At 44.7% G+C, this 13,445-nt stretch overlaps 1 protein-coding gene across 12 annotated transcripts in view; it reads right to left on the bottom strand.

The window, feature by feature from the left end:
- Nucleotides 1-13,445, bottom strand: part of CTDSPL2 (CTD small phosphatase like 2) — a 103,616-nt gene that overhangs the window by 79,189 nt on the left and 10,982 nt on the right. For 2 of the 12 annotated variants that reach the window (XM_051822433.2, XM_070054115.1), the window contains exon 2: nucleotides 1,334-1,567. The exons of 8 other annotated variants lie outside the window; for them this stretch is intronic. The gene's annotated coding sequence lies outside the window, so the exon portion shown is untranslated. Of the gene's footprint in view, nucleotides 1-1,333; nucleotides 1,568-8,937; nucleotides 9,137-13,445 lie in introns of those variants that run through there. 2 more of the 12 variants (XM_070054118.1, XM_051822434.2) reach the window with 2 other exon arrangements.

Genomic DNA, 13,445 nt, shown 5'->3' with positions numbered 1-13,445 from the left:
CAAAAAATGATGCTAGACATTTGGACCATATACAAAATTAACTCAAACTGAGTCAAAACACTAAATGTAAGAACTAAAACCATAGAACTCTTAAAGAAAAAAATAAGGGAAAAAGCTCAAGATACTGCACTTGGCAACTGTTTATTGGCTATGACACCAAAAGCATAAGGAATAAAAGAAAAAAATTAATTATACTACATCAAAGTTAAAAACATTTGTTTATCAAAGGGCACTATCAACAGTGAAACAGGCAACTCATGGGATGAAAGAAAGGATCTGCAAATCACATATATCAAAAGGAGCTTGGCCGAGCTCCCTGCTGTGGCCCGGGAGTGCAGAGGAGGATGGCCCAGGTCCTTGGGCCCTGCACCCACATGGGAGACCAGGGGAAGCACCTGGCTCCTGGCTTCAGATCAGTGCAGTGCGCTGGCCGCAGCGGCCATTGGGGGGTTGAACTAAAGGAAAAGGAAGACCTTTCTCTGTCTCTCTCTCTCACTGGCCACTCTGCCTGTCCAAAAAAAAAAAAAAGGCGCTTGGCCGGCGCCGTGGCTCACTTGGCTAATCCTCCACCTGCAGCGCCGGCACCCTGGGTTCTAGTCTCGGTTGCTCCTCTTCCAGTCCAGCTCTCTGCTGTGGCCCAGGAGGGCAGCAGAGGATGGCCCAAGTGCTTGGGTCCCTGCACCCACATGGGAGACCGGGAGGAAGCACCTGGCTCCTGGCTTCGGATCGGCGCAGCGCCGGCCGCAGCGGCCATTAGGGGAGTGAACCAACAGAAGGAAGACCTTTCTCTCTATCTCTCTCAATGTCTATAACTCTACCTGTTAAATAAAAAAATTTAAAAAAAAAAGGAGCTGATATCCAGAATATATAAAGAACTCCTTCAATCAGGAGTAGGTACTTGCCAAAGTAGTAAAGATGCCACTCGGGACACCCAATTCTTTATCAGGATGCCTGAGTTAAGAGTCGCAACTCTGCTTCCAACTCTGATTCCAGCTTCCAGCTAATGTGCACCGTGGGAGATGATGGCTCAAGTACTTAGGTCTCTAACCTCATGGAGATCAGACAAGTTTCTGACTCCTGACATCCATCTGGCCCAGTCCTGGCTATTTATGGGCATTTAAGGAGTGAATCAGTGGATAGGATCTGATCTCTCTTTTTTCCAACTTTTCAAATAAATTAATAAATATTTTTTAAAGTATAAAAATTACCATATAACGCAGCCATTCTAGGTATATACCAGAAGAAACAAAAGCAGAGATTTGAACAATACATTCATATTCATAGCAGTATTATTCACTATAGCCAAGGGGGGGGGGGGGGCACCGTGGCTCACTTGGTTAATCCTCCGCCTGCAGCACCGGCATCCCATATGGGCGCCGGGTTCTAGTCCCGGTTGCTCCTCTTCCAGTCCAGCTCTCTGTTGTGGCCCGGGAGGGCAGTGGAAGATGGCTCAAGTGCTTGGGCCTCTGCACCCACATGGGAGACCAGGAAGAAGCACCTGGCTCCTGGCTTCGGATTGGCGCAGCAGCCATTTGGGGAGTAAAACTCTCAATGTCTGTAACTCTACCTGTCAAATAAATTTAAAAAAAAAAAAAAAAAAAAAAAAAGGAAAAGGAAAAAAAAAAGGTAGGAGAGGCCAGCATTGTGGTACAGCAGGTTACACCATCACCTGTCCCAGAAGAGCACTGGTTCAAGTCACTAGATGTTCCATTTATGATCCAGCTCCCTATCAATATGCCTGGGAAAGCAGTGGAAGACAGCCACAGTGCTTGAACCCAGTGACCCACGGGAGACCTGGCTTCAGCCTGCTCCACTCCTGGCCACTGAGAACATCTGGGGAATGAACTAACAAACAGAAGATCAACAGATCTCTCTCTCTCTCTCTCGATAACTCTGCCTTTCAGATAAATAAATCTTAAAAGAAAGGAAAACCAGTGTCCACAAACAGATGACTGGATAAACAAAATGCAGCACATACATACAATTAAACAGTACTCAGTCACGCAAAAGAAGGAAATCCTGACACATGCTACAACATGAATGAACACTGAGAACTATTGGAACCGTGTTCAGTTTGAGAAGATGAAAAAGTTCCAGACATGGATGATAGTAACAGTTACACAACAAGGCAACTGTACTTAATATCACTGCATATTTCAAATGATAAATTGTTTTATATACATAGTTTACAAATTTCTTAACACCTATAGATCTTCATCTAATACTTTGGCCCTAGCCTAAAAGTAGTATCAGCAAAGTTTTCCAGTAGTGCCAGAACTTTAAACTATTGTGAATCAGAGGCAGAATAAGAGAACAGAAGAAAAGGACAGGCAAAGGGAACAAGTAAAATTTGGCCTCTTATCTCATCTTTTAAACATTTTCTTTTAAAAAAAATGACAAAATAACCTATCAACAAAATATGTCAAATTATCAGGCACATAAATTACTGAAATACTACATCTCAATTCTGAATTTAAAAATTCAAAATACACCTGGTTTATTTGGTAATGCATTATCAGGAAATAGAATGGAAGAATGAGCAGGGTTGGAGAAAGAGATGGGGGGGGGGGGATGACAAAAATTGTACCAGAGGACCTGACCCTTAAGTGGGAATCATAGCATAAAGAAGAAAAGGCAATCTAGGTCCAGCTGGGGAATCAGTCTTTCTCCACTATGAATCTAGCCAGGTGGACCATTTCCTTTAGTCTGCCCTAACGAAAAGAGATTTTGAGAACAAAGTAGTCATGGACTTAAAAACTAGAGCCCCAGAAAACAAACTTGCTATGACCAGCTGGAGTTTTGCCTAGAGATCCATTCTTATCTTGATTGGGTTCTATCTAGACAATAGAAAACTCAGAAGAATGCTGATTCTAGTCTAACAACAACAACAACAAAAAACTGGATAAACCACAAAATTAAACCTTTATTGAACCCATCAAACAGTAGAAGATACAAGGCAACCCAGTAACCTCAAGTACAAGACAAGACAAGCTCTTTCTAGGATTCAAAGGAGGCAAACACTGGCTAACCTATGATAGAGCAAGGATGCCATTAAAGCAGCTGAAAAGAATTCATCTAAAATTGTTAATAAATTGCTCAAGGTAAAATGTGAGCATGGAGCATCCTTGGAAGCCACAGATATGAGGGAAATTCAAGTCCATCTTCAAGGTCTTCACTGAACCTCCACCAGGTTCTTGCTCTCAGTGGGACTGGAGACAGCACTTCCTCTATGGTGCCCAGTGGCTGGAGAAAGGGAGTAGCCTCTGCTATGGGAAAAGTACAAAGCCTCAAACATATCCCCATTCCCAAAGGATATAATAAGCCTTTAAGGCACTACAGAAGGGGCAAGTCTAGTCACACCCACAGTATTAAGTGGTAAGTGAAGACATTATGGATGAAAGCAAAGTCCATCTACCACTATGGAAAGAGGCAGGAAGGAGTCTTGAGCCTAGAATCTTATACCAGCGCCACCAGGAATCTACCACTGAGGCAGGCTTAGGAAAACTTTTCCAAATAGGACTTGCAAAGATGCAAGGAACAGCCAGGCCTAGAGGGGCAAGATCACTGAAAAAGCCCTACCACTGATGCCCAAAAACCACAGGGCCTGTCCAAGTTTGAAACTGGATCCGGACAACACAGTTGTTTCAGACTCCACCACCAACCTAACAAGCACCAATTAACCCAATAGTAGTCTATCTCTGGGAAAGGGTCAAGAACACCCACAAATTCCCCCTCTGAAACACATGAAAATCCAAAACCTGAGAGCTAATCATAAAAATTAAGAAACACCTTCCTACTCCCCAATTCATAAGTACAAAGTCAACATAAGTTAAGTCAACAAAGTCAGCGTAAATACAAAGTCAACACAAACCAAATTTTAAGCCTATGGTATACTAAAGGTACCCTTTGCCATAAGAAAATGTAAAACTCAGCTCAACTCATGACTAGGCTGACTCAATTCCGTATACTAAAAGTCCTGTGGAATATAATTTTCCAGGTATAAGAATAGTTATTTAGTCTTTACTGCCCTATTCAAAATATCCAGCATTCAGTAAAATGTTGTATGACATACCACAAAGGAAGAAAATCCAACCTGCTGTTAAGAGACAGAGTATTCAGGGGCCAACACTGTGGCTTAGTAGGTTAAGTTGCTGCCTGTGAAGCTGGAATCCTGATGGGCACCAGTTCGAGTTCCAGCTGCTCCACATACAACCCAACTCCCTTGATGATGTGCCTGGGAAAGCAGCAAAAGATGGCCTAAGTGCTTCAGCCCCTGCCACCCAATGTGGGAGACCTGGATGGAGTTTCTGGCTTTGGCCTGGCCCACCCCTGGCTGTTGAGGCAGCCAGACAGAGATCTTTTTCTGTTTCTCCCTCTCTGTAGCTCTGCCTTTCAAATAAATAAAATAAATATTAAAAGGAAAAAAAAATTAGGGGCCAGCGCTGTGGCGGAGCAGGTTAAAGCTGTGGCCTGGAGCGCTGGCATCCCATATGGGCACCAGTTCTAGTCCCAGCTACTCCTCTTCCAATCCAACTCTGTGCTATGGCCTGGGATAGCAGTGGAAGATGGTCCAAGTCCTTGGGCCCCTGCACCCATGTGAGAGACCCGGCGGAAGCTCCTGGCTCCTGGCTTCGGATAGGCACAGCTCTGGCCGTTGCAGCCATCTGGGGAGTGAACCAGCAGATGGAAGAACTCTCTCTGTCTCTACCTCTCTCTGTAACTCTGTCTTCCAAATAAATAAAATAAACCTTAAAAAAAAAAAAGGAAAAAAATAAGAGTATTCAACAAAATAAGAGTATTCAATAGAACCAGAAATCAATGAAGTTAAAAACAGGGAGAAAAGGGCCGGCGCCGCGGCTCACTAGGCTAATCCTCCGCCTAGCAGCGCCGGCACACCGGGTTCTAGTCCCGGTTGGGGCGCCGGATTCTGTCCCGGTTGCCCCTCTTCCAGGCCAGCTCTCTGCTGTGGCCAGGGAGTGCAGTGGAGGATGGCCCAGGTGCTTGGGCCCTGCACCCCATGGGAGACCAGGAAAAGCACCTGGCTCCTGGCTCCTGGCTCCTGCCATCGGCCGCGGCAGCCATTGGAGGGTGAACCAACGGCAAAGGAAGACCTTTCTCTGTCTCAAAAAAAAAAAAAAACAGGGAAAAAATAAAACCAAAAGTTGAATTTTTCAAAAAGATCAGCAAATTGATAAATTTTCAACAGGACTAAGAGGGAAATGGAAAACATAAATTGCCAATATTGGGAATGGAAATCTAAACAGCACTACAGATCCTGGACATCACTACAGAGGCTTTAAAAGAAAAATCATGAAATATTACAAACAACTTTATTCCCATGCATTCAACAAAAAATTTAGATGAAATGGTCAAATTCCTTAAAAAGTATAAACCACCAAAGCTCACAGCATCTGATTAGCTCTATATCTATTTGTATTTTTAAAATAATTTTTAAAAATTTATTTGAGAGGCAGACAGAGAAAGCACCCATCTGATAGATGGTTACTCCAAATGATCAACAATGGCTGAGACTTAGGAACTCAATCCAGGCCTCCCATGTGAATGGCAGGAACCCAATCACCTGGAGCCTGTATCATGGCATTGTGGTTTACCTGCTGTTTGTAATGCCAGCATCCCATATCGAGTGTCAGTTCAAGTCTTAGCTATTCTGCTTCCAATACAGTTCCCAGTAAATGCACCTGGGAAGGCAACAAAATATGGCCCAAATATTTGGGTCCCTGACACCCATATCAAATACCAGGATGGATTTCCTGGCTCCTGCCTTCAGCCTGGCCCAACCCTGGCTGTTGTGGCCATTTGGGAAGTAAGACATTACATTTGGGAAGTTGAGATTCCTGTTTCTCCCTCTCTTCTGTGACTCTGCCTTTTAAATAAATCAATCTTTCTAAAAACAACAACAAAGAACCCAACCGCTTGAACTATCACCTGACATTTCCCTGGGTCCACACAAGGAGCAATCAAGAGCCCAAGCCAGTAACTTGACCCAGGCACTCTGATGTAAGACAGGGGCATCCTAACCAGCGTGTTAACCACTAGGCCAAAAGTTCTCCCTATTTTTAAAATGGAAACTGTAGTAAAAAACCTCCACACCCAAATGGCTTTACTGGAGAATCCTACTAAATATCTAAAAATAAATAACAAATCTGCATAAACTCTTCCAGAGGTGGGAGCACTCCTAAGCTCATTTCCTGATTACCTGTGATTATGTCTACCTTAGCTCTTATCATAATCAAAGACTGTTTCTGTATCTTTAATTGCATTAGATTTTGAGAATCCTGAAGACAGAGATCTATTACTCCAGTAACCTGGCACACAGGTAACTCAGTCTTTTTTTTTTTTTGACAGGTAGAGTTACAGATAGTGAGAGAGAGAGAGACAGAGAGAAAGGTCTTCCTTCCATTGGGTCATTCCCCAAATGGCCACTACGGCCGGAGCTGTACCGATCCGAAAACCAGGAGCCAGGTGCTTCCTCCTGGTCTCCCATGCAGGTGCAGGGTCCCAAGTACTTGGGCCATCCTCCACTGCCCTCCCAGGCCACAGCAGAGAGCTGGACTGGAAGAGGAGCAACCAGGACTAGAACCCGGCACCCATATGGGATGCCGGTGCCACAGGCGGAGGATTAACCAAGTGAGCCACGGCGCCGGCCCCATCTCAGTCTTTTTTGAACTGAACCACACTTTTCTCACTCCTCTCAAAAAGACCAGGTAATGAAGAAAAAACTTTGTCAATGAATCAAATAATCCTCCCTGTAATAAATAACTCTTACTCAAAAAAGGGACTATAAAATAAAATTTTAAATGTTCCTTCCTTGTCACAAAATTCCTGATATCAAGCAATCTTTGAGGAAAACAGTAACAGTTGTAAATTGTCTTGCCTTAGGATCAAGTAATGAAACAAGCATAAAGTCAGTTAATATTTTACTAAAGAGGTCTGCACTGCACAAATTGCTACCCAAACAACGTGAGGGAACAATAGCACATTGTCTATGAAGGAATCTTAAAATAAATTACCTAAGATACTTTTTTTTTTTATTAAGATTTATTGGGGCCAGCACTTCGGCATAGTAGGCTAAGCCTCCACCTGAGGCACCAGCATCCCTATGGGCCCTGGTTCAAGTCCCGGCTACTCCTCTTCTCATCTAACTCTCTGCTTACAGCCTGGGAAAGCAGTGAAAGATTGCCCAAGTGTTGGGCTCCTGCACCCACGTGGGAGACCTAAAAGAAGCTCCTGGCTCCTGGCTCCTGGCTTTGGATCAGCCCAGCTCTGCCCACTGCAGCCATCTGGAGAGTGAACCAGTAGATAGAAGACCTTTCTGTCTCTCACCTTTCAAAGAAATAAACAAAAATTTTTTTTTTTTTTTTTTTTTTTTTTGACAGCAGAGAGGACAGTGAGAGAGAGAGACAGAGAGAAAGGTCTTCCTTTGCCATTGGTTCACCCTCAAATGGCTGCTGCGGCCAGCGCACCGCGCTGATCCGAACGAAGGCAGGAGCCAGGTGCTTCTGGTCTACCACGGGGTACAGGACCCAAGACTTGGGCCATCCTCCACTGCACTCCCGGGCCACAGTAGAGAGCTGGCCTGGAAGAGGGGCAACCGGGACAGAATCCGGTGCCCCGACCGGGACTAGAACCTGGTGTGCCGGCGCCGCAAGGCGGAGGATTAGCCTATTGAGCCGTGGCGCCGGCCCAAGAAATAAACAAAATCTTTAAAACAAGAAAATGTATTTAGTTATCTGAAAGGCAGAGGTATACAGAGAGAGGCAGAGACAGAAAAAGATCTTCCATCCTCTGGTTCACACCCCAAACGTTTGCAATGACCAGGGCAGAGATGAGCTGGTCCAGGCAGAAGCCAGAAGCACTATCCTGGTCTCCCACATGGGTAGCAGGAGGCCCAAGCACTCAAGCCATCTTCCACTGCCTTCTCAGGTGCATTAGCAGGGAGCTGGATCAAAAGTGGAGCAGCTGGGACTCAAACTGGTGCTCATAGGGGATACCAGCATCACAGGCAGTGGTTTAACCCACTAAACCACAACATCAATACACTCTAATAAATACAACTGCTAGGGCAGTCACTCAACTCAGCAATTAAGACAACTGTTAAGATGCCTGTGTCCCTTATTAGAATGCCAGGGTATAATACCTGGCTTCACTCTTGATATCTGTCTTTCACTAATACAGACCCCCGGAAGCAGCAGTGATGGCTCATGTGACTGCCACCCAACTTGGGATACCTGAAATAAGATCCTGACTCTTGGTCCTTCCTTGGACTGTTAATCAGCATTTGCAGAGTAAGCCAGCAGATGTGAGATCTCTGTGTGTTTCAATCTCTCTCAAATAAAGAGATTAAAAAAAAAAGAAGCTTACTGAATGAATGCCAGTAGTATTCTGATATACCACATATTAGAAGGGAAACAAGAGTAGATAATAAATACAAGTCTAAAGGAAATTATAAAAGACACAAATCAAGGGGCGTGCATTTGGCACAGTGATTAAATGCCACTTAAGAAGCCCACACCTCCCACACGCAGTGCCTGCATTTGACTCCCAGCACCAATTCCAATTCCAGCTTCCTGCTAATGTACACCTTGGGAGGCAGCAAAGAATGGCTCAAGTCGTTGGGTCACTGTAACTCATGTAGGAAACTTGCATTGAGTTCTGGGCTCATGGCTTCAATCTGGTCCAATCCCAGTTATTGTAGGCATTTGGAGAGTGAAACAGATGGAAGATTGATCTCTCTCTCTGCCTTTCAAATAAAATTCTGAGGCTGGCACTGTGGCACAGCAGGTAAAGCTGCCTACAGCACTGCCAGCATCCCATATGGGCACCGGTTAGAGTCCTGGCTGCTCCACTTCCAATCCAGCTCTCTGCTATGGCCTGGGAAAGCAATAGAAGATGGCTCAAGTTTTTGGGCCCCTTTACCTGTGTGGGAGACCCAGAAGAAGCTCCTGGCTCCTAGCTTCGGATTCGGATTGGGGCAGTTCCAGCCACTGCGGCTACTGGGGAGTGAGTCATCAGATGGAAGACCTCTCTCTCTTTCTCTCTCTGCCTCTGCCTCTCTTTAACTCTTTCAAAAAAATAACTAAATCTTAAAAAAGAAATAAAAATATAAAAAATACAAATCAAACTTTAAAAGCAACAAAGTCAAGGTCTGACATATAATTTAGGCAGATTATAAATTAGTTATCTACATAAATAATAATGCATACATGCAAGGTTCTGGATTAGGCACCTGAGGAAAGACCTCCAGATTAGGTGGAAGGAACTCAGGTTCCTGTCCTGAATGGATTACTAGTTAGTCATGACACTGATTATGCCATACCATCGTTCTTGTACTCCATTACTCAATAACAGAAGTTATTAGACATCTATACTTTCAATACATGTAAGTGTTACATTACAAATTAAAATAGAGCTGAAAAAGTGGGAGATGAGTCATTAATCCAGGTTGTCTTCATCCTTTTTTCATACACAACTCATCCTGCGGCACCCAAATTAAGACAAATGTTTATTACATATTCAAAAGTCTTCAGAATAGCACATTAATAAAACACAGATGTCACTAGATTAGATATGCTATGGGGCCAGCACTGTGGCATATTGGTTAAGCTACCCCTTTTAACACTGGCATCCCATGTGGGCACCAATTTTCATGACTTGGCTGCTCCACTTCTGATCCAGCTCCCTGCTAATGGTCTGGGAAAAAGCAGTGGAAGACAGCCCAAGTGAGAGACCCAAAAGAAGCTCCTGCCTCCAAGTGGCAGGAACCTAAGCACTTGAGCCACCATCTGTATACAAGCAGGGAGCTGGATCAGAAGCAGAGAAGCCAAGACTCAATCTGGCACTCTGACAGGGGATGAGGATGTCCCAACGAGGATGTGGTGGCTCAACTGGCTGTACCACAATGCCTGCCTTTTTAAAAAATTTTGAAGATTTACTTATTTACTTGAAAGGCAGAGGTGGGGACCGTGTTGTGGCATACAACATAAAGCCACCCACCTGCAATGCCGGCATCCCATATGGGGATGGGGTTTGAGCTTCCTATCCAGCTCCCTGCTAAAGGCCTGGGAAAAGCAGCAGAACATGGCCTGAATGCTTGGGTCCCTACTACCGACTTGGGAGACCTGAGAAAAGCTCCTGGTTTCAGTCTGGCCCAGCCATGGCTGTGGCAACCATCTGGGGAGTGAACCAGCTCATGGAAGATTCTAACTCTTTTGAATCAATCAATCAATCTTAAAAAAACTTTATAAAAAAAATGGAGCAGGTGCTGCGGTATAGTAGGTTAAGCCTTTGTCTGCGGCACTGGCATCTGATATGGGCACTAGTTCAAGTCCCAGTTATTCCAGTTCTGATCCAGCTCTCTTGATGGCTTGGGAAAGCAGTGGAAGACAGCCCAAGTGCTTGGGCCCCTACACCCATGCGTAAGACCCGAAAGAAGCTCCTGTCTTCGGATCGGCCTAGTTCCAGCCATTGCAGTCATTTGGGGAGTAAACCAGTGGATGAAAGATCTCTCTCTGTGTTTCTCCTTCTCTCTGTAACTCTGCCTCTCAAATCAATAAATCTTTAAACCCCCCCCCAAAAAAAAAAAGAAAAGAAAATTTAAATGACATCTTTTTTTTTGGGTGGGGGGGAGGCAGAGTGGACAGTAAGAGAGAGACAGAGAGAAAGGTCTTCCTTTGCCGTTGGGTCACGCCCCAATAGCCGCTGCAGCTGGCGCACCACGCTGATCCAAAGCCAGGAGCCAGGTGCTTCTCCTGGACTCCCATGGGGTGCAGGGCCCAAGGACCTGGGACATCCTCCACTGCACTCCCTGGCCACAGCATAGAGCTGGCCTGGAAGAAGAACAACCGGGACAGAATCTGGCACCCCGACCGGGACTAGAACCCAGTGTGCCGGTGCCGCAGGTGGAGGATTAGCCTATTGAGCCACGGCGCCAGCCTAAATGCTATCTTAAAAAACAGTATACCAACTAAATTTCTATTAACATTTGCATTAATGAAAGAAAAATCTGAAAAGATACTATCATGACATTTTCAAAAGCAGCAACAACTGGTTCAATATAGCCAATAATTCTAGCCTACTTCAAAGTTAACAACTTCAGGTACTGCAAGAGTCCACTTTTACTCTCTACCACTTCCCTAAGTCATTAAGAGAAGAGATTCCTCTGTCACCTAATAAAAATCAAATGTCAACGAGGACAAAAGGAATAAGTAGAGGAGAATTACAAAATTATTTTAAGCTCATTCATAACAAAGTATGTATAAGGAAAAGTGCTCATCTGCATTACTATTGCCTGCTTTTTAAAAAATATACATATTTTCATTGTTTGAAAAATAAAGTATGAAATGAAATTTTCATTTTATTTGAAAGGCAGAGAGAGCTCATCCGTCCACTGTCACTCCCGAAATGCTCACAATAGCCAAGGCTGAGCAAGGCTGAAGATTGGAGCCCAGAATACAATCTGGGTCTCCCAGAAGGGTGGCAGGGACCCAAGCATTTGATCTATCATCTGTTGCCTCCCAAGATGTACATTAGCAAGAAGTTGGATCAAAAGTGAAGGAGTGGGGCTGGCGCCATGGTTCACTTGGTTAATCATCCACCTGAAGCGCCAGCATCCCATGTGGGCGCCAGGTTCCCGGTTGCTCCTCTTCCGGTCCAGCTCTCTGCTTGGCCCAGGAGGGCAGAGGAGGATGGCCCAGGTCCTTAGGCCCTGCACCCACATGGGAGACCAGGAGGAAGCACCTGGCTCCTGGCTTCGGATCAGCGCAGCGCCGTCCATTGCGGCCATCTGTGGAGTGAACCAACGGAAGGAAGACCTTTCTCTCTCTCTCTCTCTCTCTCTCTCTCTCTCACTGTCTATAACCCTACCTGTCAAATTAAAAAAAAAAAAATAAAATAAATTTGTTTTAAAAAAAAAAGTGAAAGAGCTTAGTGCAGGAGCTCAGACTTGAAACAGGCACTCCAATAGAGGATGCAGACATTCCAAGCAGCATCTTAACCTCTACACTAAATGCCCTCCCCGTTTCTGGTTTTTAAAATTAGCTACCACTATATAATTCTCTAGAAACAAATATAATAAACTTATAATGAAAAATGGCAAAATATAGAGTACACCAAAAGACAAAACTAGTTGAATTAAGCCAATAAAATTATGGGTATTTTCCCTTCTTAAAATTTTCTTTTAGGGGCCGGTGCTGTGGCGTAGGGGGTAAAGCTGCCGCCTGCAGTGCCTGCATCCCATATGGGCGCTGGTTCAAGACCCGGCTGCTCCACTTCCACTTCCAGCTCTCTGCTATGGCCTGGGAAAGCAGTACAAGACGGCCCAAGTCCTTGGGCCCCTACACCTGCGTGGGAGACCTGGAAGAAGCTCCTGGCTCCTGGCTTCGGATTGGTGCAGCTCAGCCGTTGCAGCCAATTGGGGAGTTAACCAGCAGATGCAAGACCTCTCTCTCTCTGCCTCTCCTCTCTCTGTGTAACTCTGACTTTAAAATAAATAAATAAATCTTTTAAAAAATTTTTCTTTTAAATTAACTTATTTGAGAGAGAGAACAAGTGAGCACACTCCCATCTGCCGGTCCATTCCCAAATACCTGCCAACAGCTAAGGCCAGGCTAAGGTCCAAATCCAGAGCAGGGAATGCAATCCAGGTTTCCCATGTGGGTGGTAGGAACCCAATTACTTAAGGTATCGCCATAGCCTCCCCCACAAAAGTCTTAATTAGATGGAAGCTGGAGTCAGGAGCGGAAGCCAGGAATGGAACCTAGATACCACCAAGAGGGATGCTAGCATCTTACCATTAGGGCATCCCAGTCTATAAAGAACAAAAGAATGTTTATAAAATTATATTTATTTTCTTTAGAAGAACCACATGTGGGTTATTAAATTATTGATGACTAACACTCCAAAAATATAAACTAATTTTTTAAGATTTATTTGTTTGAAAGTCAGAGTTACAGAGGAAGAGGGAGAAAATGGGGACCTTTCAACCTCTGGTTCACTCCCTAAACTACAACAGTGATCCGGAGCTTTTTTCAAGTCTTCCACGTGGGTGGAGGGGTCCAAGCAATTGGGTCATCCTCCACTGTTTTCCCAGGCACATTAGTAGGAAGCTGGATTGGAAATAGAGCAGTCAAGACACAAACTGATACTCTTCAGATGCCAGCATCACAGACAGTAGTTTAACCCACCATGCCACAACACTGGTTCCCCAATCTACGTTTTAATAAAGCAATAATTTAGAAAGATTTTCCTAGCTCTCTGCTAATGTGCCTGAGAAAGCAACAAAAGATGGCCCAAGTACTTGGGCCCCTGCACCCACATGGGAGACCCAGAAGCTCCCAGCTCCTGACTTCAGTCTGGCCCAGCGCTGACTGTTGCAGCCATTTGGGGAGTGAACTAGCAGATCAAAGACCTCTTTCTCTCTGCCTTTC

The sequence above is a fragment of the Oryctolagus cuniculus genome, chromosome 12 (assembly GCF_964237555.1).
Source record: "Oryctolagus cuniculus chromosome 12, mOryCun1.1, whole genome shotgun sequence".
NCBI classification, from domain to species: Eukaryota; Metazoa; Chordata; class Mammalia; order Lagomorpha; family Leporidae; genus Oryctolagus; species Oryctolagus cuniculus.
Note: the sequence above shows the minus strand (reverse complement) of the source record. Positions and strands in the feature narration are given on the sequence as shown.